The sequence below is a fragment of the Phocoena phocoena genome, chromosome 13 (assembly GCF_963924675.1).
Source record: "Phocoena phocoena chromosome 13, mPhoPho1.1, whole genome shotgun sequence".
Taxonomy (NCBI): Eukaryota; Metazoa; Chordata; class Mammalia; order Artiodactyla; family Phocoenidae; genus Phocoena; species Phocoena phocoena.
Window position 1 is genome coordinate 30522858 of NC_089231.1, and position 17651 is coordinate 30540508.

Below are 17651 nucleotides of genomic sequence, written 5' to 3' on the forward strand. Positions count from 1 at the left end.
ATTAATCCTTTGTCAGTCGCTTCATTTGCAAATACTTTCTCCCATTCTGAGGATTATCTTTTCATCTTGTTTATGGTTTACTTTGCTGTGCAAATGGTTTTAAGTTTCATTAGGTCCCATTTGTTTATTTTTGTTTTTATTTCTATTTCTCTAGGAGGTGGGTCAAAAAGGATCTTGCTGTGATTTATGTCACTGAGTTTTCTGCCTATGTTTTCCTCTAAGAGTTTGATAGTGTCTGGCCTTACATTTAGGTCTTTAATCCATTTTGAGTTTATTTTTGTGTTTGGTGTTAGGGAGTGTTCTAATTTCACTCTTTTACATGCAGCTGTCCAGTTTTCCCAACACCACTTATTGAAGAGACCTTCTTTTCTCCATTGTATATTCTTGCCTCATTTATCAAAGATAAAGTGACCATATGTGAATGGGTTTATCTCTGGGCTTTCTATCCTGATTCATTGATCTATATTTCTGTTTTTGTGCCAGTACCATGCTATCTTGATTAATGTATCTTTGTAATATAGTCTGAAGTCAGGGAACCTGATTCCTCCAGCTCCATTTTTTTTGTTCTCAAGATTGCTTTGGCTATTTGGGGTCTTTTGTGTTTCCATAGGAATTGTGAAATTTTTTCTTCTATTTCTGTGAAAACTGCTCTTGGTAGTTTGATAGATTGCATTGAACCTGTAGATTGCTATGGATCGTATAGTCATTTTCACAATGTTGATTTTTCCAATCCAAAATATGGTATATCTCTCCACCTGTTTGCATCATCTTTAATTTCTTTCATCAGTTTCTTATAGTTTTCTGCATACAGGTCTTTTCTCTCATTAGGTAGGTTTATTCCAAGGTATCTTATTCTTTTTGTTGCAATGGTAAATTGGAGTCTTTCCTTAATTTATCTTTCAGAATTTTCATCATTAGTGTATAGGAATGCAAGAGAATTCTGTGCCACACCCTATTTGCTGGCAGAGTTTCTGCTGAAATATTAACCTTATGGGGATGCCCTTGTATGATATTTGTTGCTTTTCCCTTGCTGCTTTTAATTTTTTTTCTTTGTACTTACTTTTTGATAGCTTGATATGTGTCTTGGCGTGTTTCTCCTTGGATTTATCCTGTATGGGATTCTCTGTGCTTCCTGGACTTGATTATTTCCTTTCCCATATTAGGGAAGTTTTCAACCATGATCTCTTCAAATATTTTCTCAGTCCCTTTCTATTTCTCTTCTTCTTCTGGGACCTCTATAATTTGAATGTTGGTACGTTTAATGTTGTCCCAGAGTTCTCTGAGACTGTTCTCAATTCTTTTCATTCTTTTTACTTTACTCTACTCTGCAGTAGTTACTTCCACTACTTTATATTCCAGGTCACTTATCCGTTCTTCTGCCTCAGTTATTCTGCTATTGATCCCTTCTAGAGAATTTATAATTTCATTTACTGTGTTGTTCATCACTGTTTGTTTGCTTTTTAGTTCTTCTAGGTCTTTGTTAAACGTTTCTTGTATTTTTTCCATTCTATTTCCAAGATTCTGGATGATCTTTACTATCATTACTCTGAATTCTTTTTCAGGTAGGCTGCCTATTTCTTCTTCATTTGTTTGGGCTGGTGGGTTTTTACCTTGCTCCTTCATCTGCTGTGTATTTCTTTGTCTTCTCATTTTGCTTAACTTACTGTGTTTTGTGTCTCCTTTTCACAGGCTGCAGGTTCATAGATCCCATAGGCTTTGTTGTCTGCCCACAGTGACTAACGTTGTTTCAGTGGTTTGTGTAGGCTTCATGTTGGAGGGGACAGGTGCCTGTGTTCTGGTGGATGAGGCTGCATTTTCAGCAAATATTTGTATAACACCTTCTAAGTTGAAGGCACTGTTCTAGGAAGTAGGAAGAGAACAAAGTTCTTGCCCTTACATACTTTACATTCTAGTGGGGGAGAGAGGTGAATAAATAAGTCAATATATGGATTTTCAAGTAGTGGTAAATGCTTTGGAGAATAACAAAAGAAGATGAAGAGGTGAGGGAATGTGGTAGGTGATCAGGGAAGTCCCCTCTATTAAGATGTCGATTGAGCAGAGCCTTGAAGTGAGAAACAAGCCATTGGATATCTGGGAGAGTGGAGATGGGGTGGGAGGGTGTGTTCTGAAGCAGAAGGAATAGTATGTGCAAAGTCCCTGGGACACGATTGTGCTTGGCATGTTTGAGGAATAGTAAGGAAGCCAGTGTGGCTGGACAGGGGAAAATGAGTGAGGGCAGGGCAGTAGAGGATGAGATCAGGGAGGCTGGCAGGGCAAATGAGGGAGGTGGATGATGTAGGTCCTTGTAAGTCATAGTTTGAACTTATAATTCAGTTGGAGAGACAGACTGATATTTATTTATGAAGAGTTCTCAATGCTATGCTAAAAACTTGGGCTTTATTCTGTGCTAAGTGAAGATGTTTAAGCAACAGAGCAATCCAGCCAAGTTTATATTTTAGAAAGGTAACAGCGTCACTATCCAAGACACATTGTACACTAAGTATATAGTACGTACCTAGTATGCTGCTCTTCTATAAAATACAGGATATCTGTTACATACAAATACTTACATACAAGATACAAGTGTGAATGTAAGCACTTGGGAAATATCTGAAAGAACCACACAAGAAACTGGGAGAGTGGGACAACTTTCCATGTCCCGTATGATTGGAATTCTGAAGGGTACACACACGAAGTAATGGACGTGTGCTACCAGCCTCCGGCTAAGGAGGGAAATTGCAGGCATCAGAATACTCTTTACTAATCAAGTGCGTTAATCTGCCTGCATGATGACGTCATCTCGTTGCGTGGTGACGCATGCGCAGTAGAAAGAGGTCCGCGAGCTGCATGGGCTTGTGCCTAGGCGCCTGTGGTTCGTGGCCTTGTGCTGGCACCGGGGGCACCGGGTTGGCAACTTTGTTACTCCTGGCGTTGGGTGGGCAGTATCTTGGGGGTGACGTGAGCCAGTCTCATCATACCCGTGGGCGCTGGGGTCAGCGTCGCGGTTTTTCCGGACGTTCGTTTGTCAGCACGAGGAAGGGCGGAAAGTACATCCCGGAAAGGTAATATGCCTTGGGCCCTGGGCGTTGCTGGTGGAGTTCAGAGCCCCTGGGCCTGAGCTTCGTCTCTTGTGCTGTCGCCTGTCACAGTTGCCTCCGCGCGCTGGCCCGTCCGCGCTGTGCTAGGGGGTATTGGTCGTCTCGCGGCTCAGTTCACAGTAGCTGAAAGGAACAGTGTGTGATGTTCTGCTTTCTCCCCATCGTTTTAAAAGGGAAGCTCTGGCCATTGCTCCATGGGTAAAATGTAGAGGGACTGCTTTTTAAGATTGGGACTGTCAATGTTGGGGACACTCCTTAATTACCAACATGGAATTCCCTTCAGTTCCTCAAGCTGTGTTGTTTAGGCACAGAAAACGTGCGTAATAGTTACTGGAACTAAGTTTGAGTGAAAAAACACACCGGTAGCGCCGAATTTTCCATCGAAACGGTTGATTTGTGTTGTCTCTAGGAATTATAAAGGCTGTACTGTTGCTTCCTAACCGGTGTCATTTGAGAGATCTACCTCTGTACGTTCAAATGATTAATTTTGAGGCTGTGCTCATGTGTATAGTAAACGCTTTAATTCCCTAAGACCTTCCTTTCCTCCATCTTATACCCCATTAAGCCCGCTTCGGTTTATCTCCTGAATTTCTTCCGAATCTGTCAACTCTTCCTCAACATCCGAATACTGAACTTCCCTGTCTGTTGCAATTAGGTCCTAATTAGTGTCCATATATCTTGTTTCCTTCCAATCCATCCTGCACACAAGAAACCATAAAAGCAGGTTGGAACATTGCTCATAAACATCGCTCAAAAACATTCTTTTGAGAATAGAAAACAAACTGTTGGCCTTTAAGACTCTGCGTGGTCTAGAATCCTCTCTGCTTCTCTAGCCCTATCTTGTGCCACTATTGCCCTCACTTTCTATGCTTCAGATATACTGAATTAACCTTAGTTCTAACTCATCTTACAGAAGTCAGTTCAGATATTATTTTTCATTGTGATTCCTAGCATTAAGGAATTTTATTATTCGGGTTTTGTTTAAGGACTAAAACTAAATTATGAAGTGGAATAATTGAGTTTAAATTATTTCAGTCAACACGCATGTATTAATGATACCTTAGTAGTCCACACCGGGCTAGGTTCTCTCAGGGCTACAGAAGTTCTGGCCACCTCTGGTTTTAGATATCCCTAATTTGTTGAGACCGTTGCATTGTTTTGTTGCCTTTTATCTGTTTTCAAGATGGGAAAACAGGAACAAGGGAAGTATAGCTTATTACAAGGTGGGGTTGAATAAGTGGAGCAGCCAAACGCAAAGCAGAAAGAAGAGGGACCTACTATAGAGGGATATGATATCCATTTTCAAGGCGCATTCACCCTATGCAGGGAGACAGCCTAACATAAAATTTGCCTAACAAAAAATATATTAACAGGTGGAAAGACTATCTCCCAGTTGAACAGCGGATGCCTGGGACTCGTTTCATTGCTTTCAAAATTCCTTTTAAAAAGGTAAGCAAAAGTTAATACCGTATTCTTCCAGAAATCTGAATTCACCATATAGAGCCCTGGCTCCCAACCTCATCGTACTCCATTTTCCCTTTATATAGCAAATAATTTTTACTACCACTTTTGCTATCCAGAAACGGAATTCATAGATAAATACAACCTACTTTTGTACTTAATTTAAAACAACAACAATGGAATGCCCTAACTACAAATAAATAATAAAGTAATTTATAAGAAACTAATATGTATCTCTGTATGTAAATGTTTGGGGATGACTATACTAGAAATAAAGAAATAGTCAGTTACTTGTACCATGAATGCAATAAACTATGGACTTTGATAATGATGTGTCAGTGTTGGTTCATGATTTCTCACAAATGAAGCACACTGGTATGGCATGTTGATAATGGGGAAGGCTGTGTGGTTTGAAGGAGAGAGGGGATAAGTGGGAACGGTGTACTTTTAGCTCAGTTTTGCTGTGAATCTCAAACTGCTCTAAAACTAGTCTCCTAATTTAAAAAGAAAAGTGTGTTGTTGGCACTTGAATAACCAAACAGATCAATCGAACAGAGTACATAAATAAGCCAAATACATAAAAGATTATTTAGCAGTGAAAACCATCCTTTATATAGGTAGATATTCAAGAAGTATTTATTTATATGTCTATTTACAGGCACTCTGCTTGGAGCTGACAGTACAGCGGTAGGCAAAATTGATGTAGTCCCTGCTTTCTGGGAGTTTACAGTCTGGTTAGAAGACCAACATGAAATAAAGAAACAGAGAAATAAATATATAGAAGTGAGCTTATTTTCTTCCATCTAATCTCTCTGGAAGAAAGGATCGTAATACCTTTGTAAACTCCAGAGGAAGAAACTTTACTTTGAATCTCATATGTTAGCATCACAGGGTTTGAATAAATGGATAATATAATAAAGGATTTTAAACACATGTTCTTTCTTATTTTATTCTTTCTGACAGAGTTTTGAAAAGAATCTTGCTCCAGAAGAATGTATTTCCGCCTTGGATCTTTTTTAACAAACTCCAAGAATACAATGAAGAACTTGGGCTGATTATTGACTTAACATATGCTCGCCGCTATTATAAGCTACAGATAAATGGAACCCGTAATTGAAAATGACCTTCTTTCTGATACTGTAATAATTCATAGTAGTTCAGTAATTATCATCTTATGCTAAGGTGAATCCTGGCCTTCTTTCATGGGTTCAAAAAGGGAAGCTAGTCATTTCCTTAAATACACATTTGTAATTGCTGTTTCATAATGAGATTAAAGATATGAAGTGCACTATTGTATTTGGCAATAGGCTCTAGATATGCTTAAGAAGTGCTATAAGCTTCCATGTTCTATATTTTGAAAATGAAGTAAACTTTTAGTAAGAATAGTAGTAGCCTAAAAGGAAAGAAAGGTATGTCCATTATGTCTTTAGCACTTATTTTAAGCAGTTGCCTGAGCATGTTTAAGCATCGGGATAAAAGACAATTGTTCTCTAAGTTTTATGCTTTCTTTTTCTAATACCTTCTGATATAGTACAGAAACCCATATATTCTCTTGGCCCATGTAGGACATACCAGTGCAAAAGAATTATCCTTCTTCTGACCTGTTCTATAGCTTTGGGAGACAGTAACACCTAATGTTTGTTAATATTTGTATAGCAGTTTGCCATTTATAAGGTTCTTTCATATCCATTGACTTAGTTAATCTTCACAAGAGTCCTTTGCTGTTGAAGTGGAAGTAGTACTGATACCTGCTACTGAGTGCTTACTCTGCACTAAGCTCAGAGGATAGACAACTACAATTACGAATTTTAAAGACGATGAAACTGAGTCTCGGACAAGGAAGAATTGAAATTTCAACTGAGTTATTCCTCTTTTTATTACTGTGGTAAAATATACATAAATCATATTTATTTTAACCATTTATAAATATGCAGTTCAGTGGCATTAAATACAGTCACCGTGTTGTATAACTATCACCACTGTCTGTAACCAAAACGTTTTCATCATCCTCAACAAAAACTCTGTAACCATCAAACAGTAACAACCCCATTATCCCTCCCACCGGCCCTTAGAAACCTCTATTCTATTTTCTGTCTTTATGAATTTGCCTATTCTAGGTACCTCGTGTAAGTGGAATCTACAATATTTATCCTTCTATGTCTGGCTTATTTCACTAAACCTATTGTTTTCAAGGTTCATCCATGTTATAGCATGTAACAAAATACCATTCCTTTTTTGGCTTAATAAATCCCACTGTGTGTATATACCATATTTTGTTATTCATCGGTTTATTGACACTTGGGTTGTTTCCACCTTGTAGCTATTGTGAATCTTGCTGCTATGATCATTGGTGTACAAATATTTGCTCAAATCCCTGCTTTCAGTTCTTTGAGATGTGCAGTGCAGGTAGTAGCAGAGTTGTTGGATCATACGGTAGCTCTACGTTTAGCCTTTGAGAAACTGCCAAACTGTTTTCTACAGTGTCGTCTTGTTTTTAAACAATTATCACAAATTTTAAACATATACAGAAGTATACAAAATACTGTGAGTGTTCCTTGTATACCCATGAACTCATCCAGCTTTAATATTTACCAACTGATGGCTGTCATGTTTTATCTGTACCCCCACCTGTTTCACCCCATTCCATATTATCTTGAAGCAGCTCCGAGACAACATGTAATTACACCTATACATTTTAAAAAATTAATTAATTAATTATTATTATTTATTTTTTGGCTGTGTTTGGTGTTCGTTTCTGTGCGAGGGCTTTCTCTAGTTGCAGCAAGCGGGAGCCAGTCTTCATTGCGGTGCATGGGCCTCTCACTATCGCGGCCTCTCTTGTTGTGGAGCACAGGCTCCAGACGCACAGTCTCAGTAGTTGTGGCTCAGGGGCCTAGTTGCTCCACAGCATGTGGGATCTTCCCAGACCAGGTCTCGAACCTGTGTCCCCTGCATTGGCAGGCAGATTCTCAACCACTGCGCCACCAGGGAAGCCCCAGCTATATATTTTGGTGTGTATATTTAAAATCTAGGACTTTTATTCCTTCATATCATTTTTTAATAATAAATACCCAGTGAGTGCTCAAATTTGCAGTTGTCTCCTAAATGTCATAAAAAATTGCTTTTAAGAATTTTGAGTTAGATCCAAATAAGGTCCACACTTTGCCGTTGATTGTTAGGTCTCTGAAGTCTTCTTTAATCTCTAGGCTCTCCCTCCATGTCTCTCTCACTTTTTTTTTTCCTCCTTGACCTTTATTTTTAAACAAACCAGGTAATTTGTCCCATCTAGATTTTAATGATTATATTCACCTCTCTAAGTGAAGTGGCACAGGAATACTGGCCTTGCCTGTCATTGCCAGGATTAACTGAATAGTTCATTAGCTGCCCTGGTGCTCAGGTGTTGAGTACACAGTGATTTACATACCAGGCCCTATTCGTGGGCCTCCTGATGCAGCAGTTCCCTTGGCTCTGCCCCTGTCGTCAGCTGCCCCTAGGATAACTCTGAGCCCTAGCCACCTCTCTCGTAGATTTCCCAATCCCCCGACTATAATCACACCTGATTAAGGCAACTCAAACCTTTCAGAGGTGTGTCCTGAACCTCTTGTTTTCTTAAATACTTATCTGGTGGCTGTGAGACTTAAGGCCAGCCTCCCCAAGAGACCTTTTCTATTTCTCCTAGTAAACCTAGAGTCACCTTCGGTCATCTTCAACTCTACTCAAATTTGGTTCTTTCAACCCTGACCTCTGACCCTGCTTTTTACTTCTGCCATTTCATCCTCACTCCTGCTTCCTTTCATAAATCCATAAATGTCTTTTGGCCTTCCTGGCCCTGGGCCAAGTTCCTTCCTCTTTCCTCAGTTTTTACCCCTTCATTCTCCCATCCAACTTTCAGTCCTTCCTTTCTCATGCAGACTTTGATTCCAACCCCATCAAAAACAAAACAAAACAAAAAACATGCCACAGTTAGCAGCAACTCAAAATTCAAAAGGTTTATAACTCATCTATTAATTCTATTACATTTTTTATTCAGTTTTATTGTTATAAAATATACCAATATAAATAAATTTATGCCTATCTTGTCTATATATGGAAGAACAGCTGGTCCCCAGGGTGGCACCAACAATCCTAGTAGCTGTTACTTTAAAAATCCATAGTAGTCAACAATTTCCATTTCTTTTTCCCTCTCAATGAAAAATTGCAGTTTCCCCAAAGAGGTGTATTTGGCAGCATTCTCACGTTGTTGTTAGGCCCGCCTCTTCATGGCCTCCTGCTCTGGCCTCTGCTCTTTTTCGATGGGCTTTGACATTACTGCCTCAGGAACATTGCATTCCCTCCGTGGAACTGGTTGCTTGCTGAAGTCTTGGAGTAGAAATGCGGTTTGGAGCTTGGCTGGGGACTGGCACTTAGTCACAGCAGGGGGAACAGGCTTCCGCTGGAGAGAAGTGCAAGATGAAGTTTTGTAGGGTGCAGACCTAGGAGCAGCAGACTGAGGGACACTAGGCTGGGTACGGTCGGTCCAACCCGCTTAGGTTCGGTTGGTCACAGTTGGCTGAGCTGGTTTGGCAGGACCTGGCAAAGAGACAGGAGCTGGCTGGGAAGAACTGACTGCAGCAGGTTGAGCTGAGTTAGTAGAAGCAGGGTGGGCACGGTCAGCATCAGCAGGCTGATGTGAGGCCAGAGACTGTGGCCTCCGAGGAGCAGGTCGAGCTTGGGGCTTCTCCCAGGCAGAGAAAGGCAGAGGTATCAACTTGACCTTCCCAGGAGGCAGCAGCTCATACTGGGGTGGAGACGGACACTCTTTCAGCACTGCTGTCTGGTTTCTGGGCTTCGACTTGAGTTTTCTCAGGACCCTTACCCTAACGTGGGGTATTCCACCATGGCTGGATAGCTGGGGGTGGCTGGGGGTCTTTAGGTTTGCTTGAATTTCCCAAGACCCGACAGGAGGAGAGCCCAGTTCTCTTATCATTCTTCTTCCCCAGTGCATGAAAAACCTTCACACACTCCAGCATGCGCATGCCTATGGAGGTTCGAGGCTTTTTAAAGCTCTCTTGGATAAGCTCAGTTTGGTGTTCCTTTCGCTTCGTCTGGGGAATTGTTGGCTTCTCTTCTGCCTTGACTTTGTTCCCGGACTGCTTATTCTCTTCAGCCTTCTTTCTTCCTCTGGTCCTTTTGGTCTTTTCCTGCTCATGGCTCTTCATTTTGCTGATCTTTCTGGATGCAGCTTTCTGAGGTTTGCCTTTAGAATCCTTGGCCGTGTTCACAGGAGCCCTGTCACTGACTGCAGCATTGCATAGAACCACTTCTCCCCCTAACAGGCACTCGATTCTTTGGCTAGATTTTGGCCTTGGGAACACCACTGATAGGCTCAGAGGCTTTATGTTTGTTCTTCCTGGGTTGATCAGAGGGAACCTTTATGACATTTGGCTTTTCCTGCACCTGATTCACCTTAATGGCTCTGTTGTCTTTGGCTTTAATCACGTTGGGACCTTTTGATTGATCAAAATCTTTCAAAGAATTAAAGAGCTGGGGAAGGTGAATATCCTCCGCCAATGTAGTAATGTCTGCAAAACCACTGCTAGATTCCATCCCATTTTCAGGTGTCCCTAGGTCCTCAAGACTCAGGCTGTTCTTTCCCAGATCAGCATTTTCAGAACCAGGCTTCTCCTCTTGGCTGCGAGAATCAGTGCAGGCCAGGAGCTGGTGAATATCAGGGATTTCTTGAAAACTTGTTTCTGTGATGGGTTGAGCAGACACAGGGTAGTACATTCCAGAGGTGGAAGCTGGTGGTTGGATATTTGTGGGCTGAATCTTCCTCAGTACCATTACCATTTCTGGTTGCACAGAGGCCCTACTTCATGTGTATGACACAGAGCCATAGGATTGCAGGAAGGAGCCAAATTCTCCATACAGTAAAGACCCCAATGTGCCTTAGTTATAGTAATATACCTGGCTTCCTTCCTGGTAGGGAAGTGACAGGCTGTGTCCCTGATTTGGAATTTGAGATGGTGTTCCCTGAGCAAGCCTGGCAGAAAGTGATGGATATAGAGGGACCATGTTATTGGTGCCTGCAGTTTTATCATACTGGGCTGCCATAAACATGGAGGAAGCAGCTGTGTGGGGGTCAGTGACTGCCAGAGTAAAGTCTCCGAGTGAAGAAGAATTCTTTTCAGTGCTTCCTGTGATGTCCCAGTCAAGAACACCTGGATAGGAAGCAGCTGAAGTGGAGATCTGGCTCTGGTCAGTGACTCCAGATAACATAGTTGTGCTAGACTGTTGGTGAAGGTAGGCACTACACATGAGTGTCCGGAAGGAGGTACCAGTAGCTGATGCCGAACTGACGGCAGGAGCAGAGACTCTGGAGAAGTTGCAGACACTTCCTGTTAGGGAAGTTGCATTGCTCACCATAGGAAGAGAGTGCTGCAGAGAATTTAGAGTTCCAAGTACAGGTGGATTTTGGAAATTTTCTATAAGAACAAGAGGGTAATGAAAAAATCAGGGAGATTGATAAATTCTCACTATGTTTGAGGAGCAGCATTATCTTAAGGTTCTTGCTATCAGGACACCTCTAACGTCAATACTTAGTGAGAAACCAAAAATCAGACCGTTATGATGGTTGTAAGGACTGAGCAGTTTTACACTCTTCTGTATTAACTGCCTGTGCTCCCATGTTGGGCACAGATGGGCAGAAGACCCAAGTGGTATTGTTCAGACATTGTTCTCTAGGCTGGAAGCAACCTTCTCCCTGCCCTATCTTTCCCTTCAGCTTGCACTAGTATTGACTTCTAGGCTGTTTCCTAGACTGGAAGCATTTTAGAACTAGGAGGTCCTTAGAGAACTTCTATTTTCACAGTCTCATTTCATGAGGAAGGAAACTGAGGCTCAGAGAGGTCGGGTTGACTTGTTCAAGTTCTCTCATTATGTTAGTATCCTTACCAGGTTTCAGAACCTAAGTATCCTGACTTCCTTGGCAGGATGCTACTCTGAGCATGATACTGCCAGAAAGCAGGAGAAATAGAACTTATACTATAGGCAGTTTTTTTGTCCGATAGAAAACAGTACAGCTATTACCATTGTAATCTTCAGTGTCTCACTTTGCTTGTGCAGTTCTCATGCTATTACCTAGAGTTCACATATAGCTCAGTCCACCTGGTAAATTTAAAGAGTCATTTTTACCCTCTTCAAGCCTGGTTTCTCATCCTACCTCAAAATGATTACCCGAAAGTGAATTTCTTAAGTGCTTTTGGAAAGAAAAAAGTTATCTGATTACTTCAGATTACTCATATGTAAAGTGGTTATAACACCACCACCAATAATAATAGCAGTAATAATTAATACATGAATAAACTGATATATTGTGTATGATTTATATGGAGGAAGATACAATAAGTTCTAGAACGACAAAGAAAAATCATGAAAAACATATTACATAACGGAAACAAAATAATAGTTATGAAAACTGGGGAATGTGGCAAGTATCAAAGCATAATGAGTTCACTAACAAATGACATTCTGTACCATATGTGCAATGTTATGAAAGTGAATTTTGTCCACTGTATTTTAGTGAATACTATTAACCAAAAAACACTATAGAAGGTGATTTTGAATGAATTCCTAGCCAATACATACAGACAGAGAAGATATATCATTAAAAATGCATAAAAAGCAACAAAATTCAATCAATGTGAATGTATAGGTAGCCACAATATATGCAGACAAGTATTTCAGTGAAAACTAGTACAAAGCAGACAGCAAAATAATAAAATAATAAGTGTAAAAGAATTTCATTATTGTGCTCATTCATATTTTTACCCAGCAAGTAACAGGTATTAAGCCTGGTAGAAATATATGTTTCAAAGAATACAAATATATAATAAGCAGAAAGGAAGCTTAAAAAGTATCAAGAAGGTTTTTGTATTTATCCTAGAGCTTAGATTATAATCATCTTCAACATCCAAGAAGATGACATCCCAAAACCTAAAAACACCATCATCACTAGAATCCAATTAAAAGAGATTTTCAAATGTAAGAACATCGAAAGGACTCCACAATATTGTTCTATATAAATGTGGATTTTTTTTTTTTTTTTTTTTTTTTTTGCCGCGCCACGTGGCCCTGGCAGTGAAAGCACCAAGTCCTAACCACTAGACCGCCAGCGAATTCCCTCAATGTGGAATTAGACATGTGGGGCTTGACTTTTTCTTCTTAGGTAGTTAAGATCTAAAAACTAATGATGGCTGTTGATCAATGTGCTCTCTGTGTTAGGAAGGAAAGAACTGTAAAGATGAAAAGCAACCTTGCCTTAGAAGCTACATATCACACAAAGGTAATAGTCCTTCTGATTCAATTTCGAAGATATCATTTAAAATGTTTAATTGGTAAAACGTCTACATAGTTTAAACATTAGAAAGAATAAAACATTGAAAAGCAGACCCCTAGATAACCACTATGGTTTCTTGTATATAGGAAGCATCATTTCTAGGACATATTTCTAAAATGTTTATATTCAAAACTGTCAAGTGCCAACTGTATTCAGAGAGGCAATAAAAGAAAAATAAAACTGAGTATGACTTTTCTGGTAAGCTGCCTTTCCTGGTGATACACTCTTCTGTCCTTACTTTCCTCTTAGTCTGTGAAAATAAGGATTTGCTACAATGAACTTTGTTTTGCCCTGCTCTGAGCAGAATTCACTCTATGCTGTTTCTGCTTTAATTTAAAATCTTTGGTTCCCATCAACGTTCCATTGCAAACTACGTTTTTCTTGAGAGCTCCTCTATGCTTTCCCTCTTCATTCTTATATTGTTTCCTATCTCTTGGTTCCTGTTGGCCTGTGCTGATGAAAACAGTCCTAAACTTCCTTACATTTGACTCTGGGCCTCCCTATAGCCCAGTACTCTCCATCCTCTCTCCCTGTTTTCTCTTTTCAACTAGTCGAAATATTAGTGGAGGGAGACCATTAGAAATGAAACATCTTGGTATATATTGCTAGTTTTCTTTGTCACTTGGCTTTTTTGTCTTTCTGTTGAAACACTCTTGAGAAGTCTCTGATTTCATTTTCTACATGGGTACCCTTTAAGGCTCAATATTAGAAAAGAAAGGGATCAGAGTGGTCAACCAATGTATTATCCTAATGTAACAGATATGGAAAAAATCAGGCTTTCTGAGAGAGTCAATGATTTGTCCAAAGTCACACAGTTAGTAAATGCCAAAATCAAAACTGAAATTAGGTCTCCAGAGTTCTAGTTCAATACTTTCCCTCATTATTCCATGCTATTTTGAATCTACTAGTAAATTTAGGGGCAAAATAAATCTAATGAAAAACTTTAAAAAGTTTCTTTTCTTACCTGACACGGTCAGAGAAGAAGAGAAAACATCAACTGCAGATACAAGGGTTAAGGAGGCAACACCAGAGGATGTCTGAGTGGCTGCAGCTGAACGGCGCATGTGTCCAGTACAAAGGTCACTGGTTACTGCTCATTGGTCACTTATATGATATAGGAGAATGATGTCACAAAGCAGGCAGTTTCAAGGTATGAGATAGCCAATAGGGAGGTCCGATCCCAAACAGGAAGGTGGGGTTGGGTGGACAGAGTGTAGGAGAGCTAAAACAACACCTAAATTTCTGAGCTCTGGGGAGGAAATCCTAGAAGACAGATTTACCTCCCCCAGGCTCTTACATTAGGGGAATCATTGCAACATTTCTTACAGACATTCATTAATATAATTTACTAACAGTTACCTATATCTTACACAGTATTATATTTTATGTATCATATACTTAGAGCTATATATATCTTATTTAATTAATATCCTTAGGAAGGCAAGAGCCATCTAGTTTGAACTATTACAGTTGTTCTGAAATCATATCTGTCTAATTAGTGAACTTTTAGCAGATTTTAAGGAGCAAAAGTAAGGATTAAGAAGCTCTTTTTGTAACTTGGTTAAAGTGTAGGGTGAAGTTCGTTGAGTGTACCTTGTGGAGAGTGTTGTGGTCCAAGGCTCTTCTCTTTTAATTTCGTCTCCTTGACTCCTACCTTCCTTGGGCTGGGCCAGGCTGGGCCAGGTTGGACTTGCGACTTACATTTCTCTTCTGCTTTCTTTTTTTTTTTTTTTTTTTTCCATTATGGGCATTGTTTCTAGGACAAGCCTTGATCTTGCATTCTTACCCTCATGAATGTTACTTCCTGTCAAATTCAAGCAGCAGGAGTCTTCTTTTCAGTGCTTGATACTTCACAAAATAGACTCTGCCCGTTGGACGCAAATACCAGAGAGCTAGGAGACAGAGCTGGTTGCAGACATTTCCTCTTCCAGCCTTTGGTTGCAATTATTTTGCCCATAATTTGGTAGTTCTGATTCCTTGGGCCACACAGGTATCCTGCCATCTAGCTCTTTTATATATGAGAGACATTCTGAATACTGTCCCTTTTTCTTTGCACAGAAGTATATACAGCGTGGCAGTTACTGTAATCTCCTCCTCCCCCTTGCAAACAGCCACTCTAGAATCTTGGACCTCTAGGATTCTCTGTCTTGCATGCTTGGGTGCAAGGCCAAGCAAAATGAAGAGGAGAATAATTAGAGAAGGAAGAGGACATTCGTGGAGAACTGGGAGCAGATAAGGTGAAAGGGCACAGGAGAAAAGAGATTCATGTAGATTTTTTGGTTTCTGTGGGAAACAAGTTGACACACTTTGGCTTCATTTTGTATTACCAGAACAGACAGTCATAGATGTAAGTAGCTCGATAATGCAGCAACTGCCATGAATTCTGTACACTAAAGGGAACAGTCTTACATATATTTCTCATTTTGTTTTATGTCATATTACCATATTAATAGGATTCACTGGTATGTTTGTAGAATACAGATTATTTTAAATGCTCTGGTTTTGTCTACATGGTTATTTCCTTGTCATATTTTTAAGGGCTCCAACATTGTAAGACATATTGCATGTTTTTGTCTTGATGATTATTTTTCTTGAAGCATCATGAACGAACGTGACCTGTTGGATTTTGTGGAGAAACTTTAAAAAGGGTCTGTGAAAAAGGCATTGCGGTGAGTCGCATTATGCACCGAAGCATAAGGAGCAGATATCTGCCATCAGCCCAACTTGGCCTGGGTAACCTCTGTTTTAGTTCCCGTGGTTAGTGCTTTGCTCCCTAACCATTCTTGTGACTGTGATAATGTGAGTAAAGGCTGAGTTGCTAATGATTTATGTGTGAGGTAAGCTGGTTTGAGGGAGGAAATCTATGGATCTAGTCATTTTCCTTGGTGGTGAGCTTTCAGGGAGGGGTGCAAAGATTGATCTTTCTGGGGATTTTCTAGTACCAGGAAGATATCCCATAGATGGGACCTCCAAAGACACACATTTAATATTTAGGCCTGTTTTTCCTATTATGAGATACGAGTTTTTTTACTGATGGGGATGATGCTTACCTGAGAAGAAATTGTGAAAGGTGTTGTAGTATAGAGATGTGGCTTAAGCTTTTAAGTGTTTTTCAAGATTTTTCCCCTAAGCTTCCTACTTCAGATGGCCTACTTACATGATAATAATATGTGATGTGAGGCTAACAACTTACTAAATACCTGCAAGCCAGATCAGTGTCTCTTTTCTCTATATTTCCATGGAAATCAAGGGACCCATAGGCACTGCAGGTTAGGGTGGGTGGTGTGAGATTGGGGGGAGTGTGGTAAGACACATTTTGGTATCAGTAAAATGTTTACATATTAAAATATTCAGTTCCAACATTCAATTCTATTTAGTTAGGCAAACCGTTAGTTAGGCTTTTCCTGGTTCCGAGCCTATGTAACTTATTTTCTCTCCCTAGTTCCAGCCATTTAAATTTAGCTTGCAGGCCCAGCATCATCTTAACCTCTAAAAGAATCTTACATGTAGGAGGAAGAAACTAAAGAGCTCTATTTCAACACTTAGGAACATGAGGCCCTACCCTGACCTAAACCTTTATTCTTACAGTTAGGGTATTGTCTTGTCCCGTATACCCACTTCCTGCATTTTGAACCCATCAGGTTAACTGAGACAGGTCTTGGTGTAACATCCCCAGTTCATCTATCCCTGAGGCTGTCCTTAATTCCTCCCATTGTCATACTTTGATTTAATTAAATACTGGAATCCCTCAAACCCTTGCATGGTACCTGAGGCCTTATGAGATACTGCTAGATTTTGTTAGTGTCAAATACTTAGCTGTCTGATTCTCCAAATATCCCTTGCTCCTATATTTTCCATCCCAGCATACTACATACCCATTAAGGCATTATTTCATCTCATATTGGACCCACTCCCATCCAGAGGCCTACTCTTTGCTAGTTTCCGTACTTTCTGGAAACCCCGTTATGGCCAGGTCTGGATCTTTTTGTGTTCCCACCCAAAGCCTGTATCTTTTAGCAAGCTGGAACTATAAGACCAACATAGATTTTCTAGTTTCTGATAGATTTATGTCACAATTTGTGCATTGTCATGTCTATAGATATTTGTATCATTTGTACTTTTTGGCCATTACATGCCTATTGGATATATTTCATAAATTGTAAAACAATATTTTATGACTTAGCACCAAGTTGAATGTGCCTAATTGTAAGTTTGTGAACTAGGTTGTGCTAACTTGTATCTTTTCTTTATCCAAGTAGTAATTGACTACTATTGTCCCATTTGTAATTATGTGGAAGTTTTCAGAATTGTAAATAAATGCTTGTGGATTGAAACTTGTTTAGACTATTGACTGTCCCAGATATGTTAAAGCTACTGAACTTTTTACTCATTCATTCATTCATTCAATAATTCTGACCTTCCTGACTCAGTTTACCCAGCTCAAATTGTTGTGAAGAAGATTACTAACAGTGTATGTCAGATACTTTCAGAAATTAGAAACTGAAAAGTAAAACTAACAAAAAACATAGGTTATTATAAGTAACAATGGAATTTAGTATGCTATTATACCTTCAGACCTACTGTAGGACATGCTGTTCTTTGCTGTTCCACTTGTGGCAGGATTCATAGTTTTTCTAACAGGTACAGATCCCTATGCCTGATACTGTGAGGAAATGTTATACTTGAGCTCCACTCTTATCTCTCTCAGGCATATT

The 17651-nt window shown here is 39.8% G+C and overlaps 1 pseudogene; it reads right to left on the reverse strand.

Annotated features, from left to right (window-relative positions):
• Positions 1 to 8694: 8694 nt before the first annotated feature.
• On the reverse strand, positions 8695 to 14000 carry LOC136132516 (uncharacterized protein C2orf78-like; annotated as a pseudogene).
• Positions 14001 to 17651: the final 3651 nt, after the last annotated feature.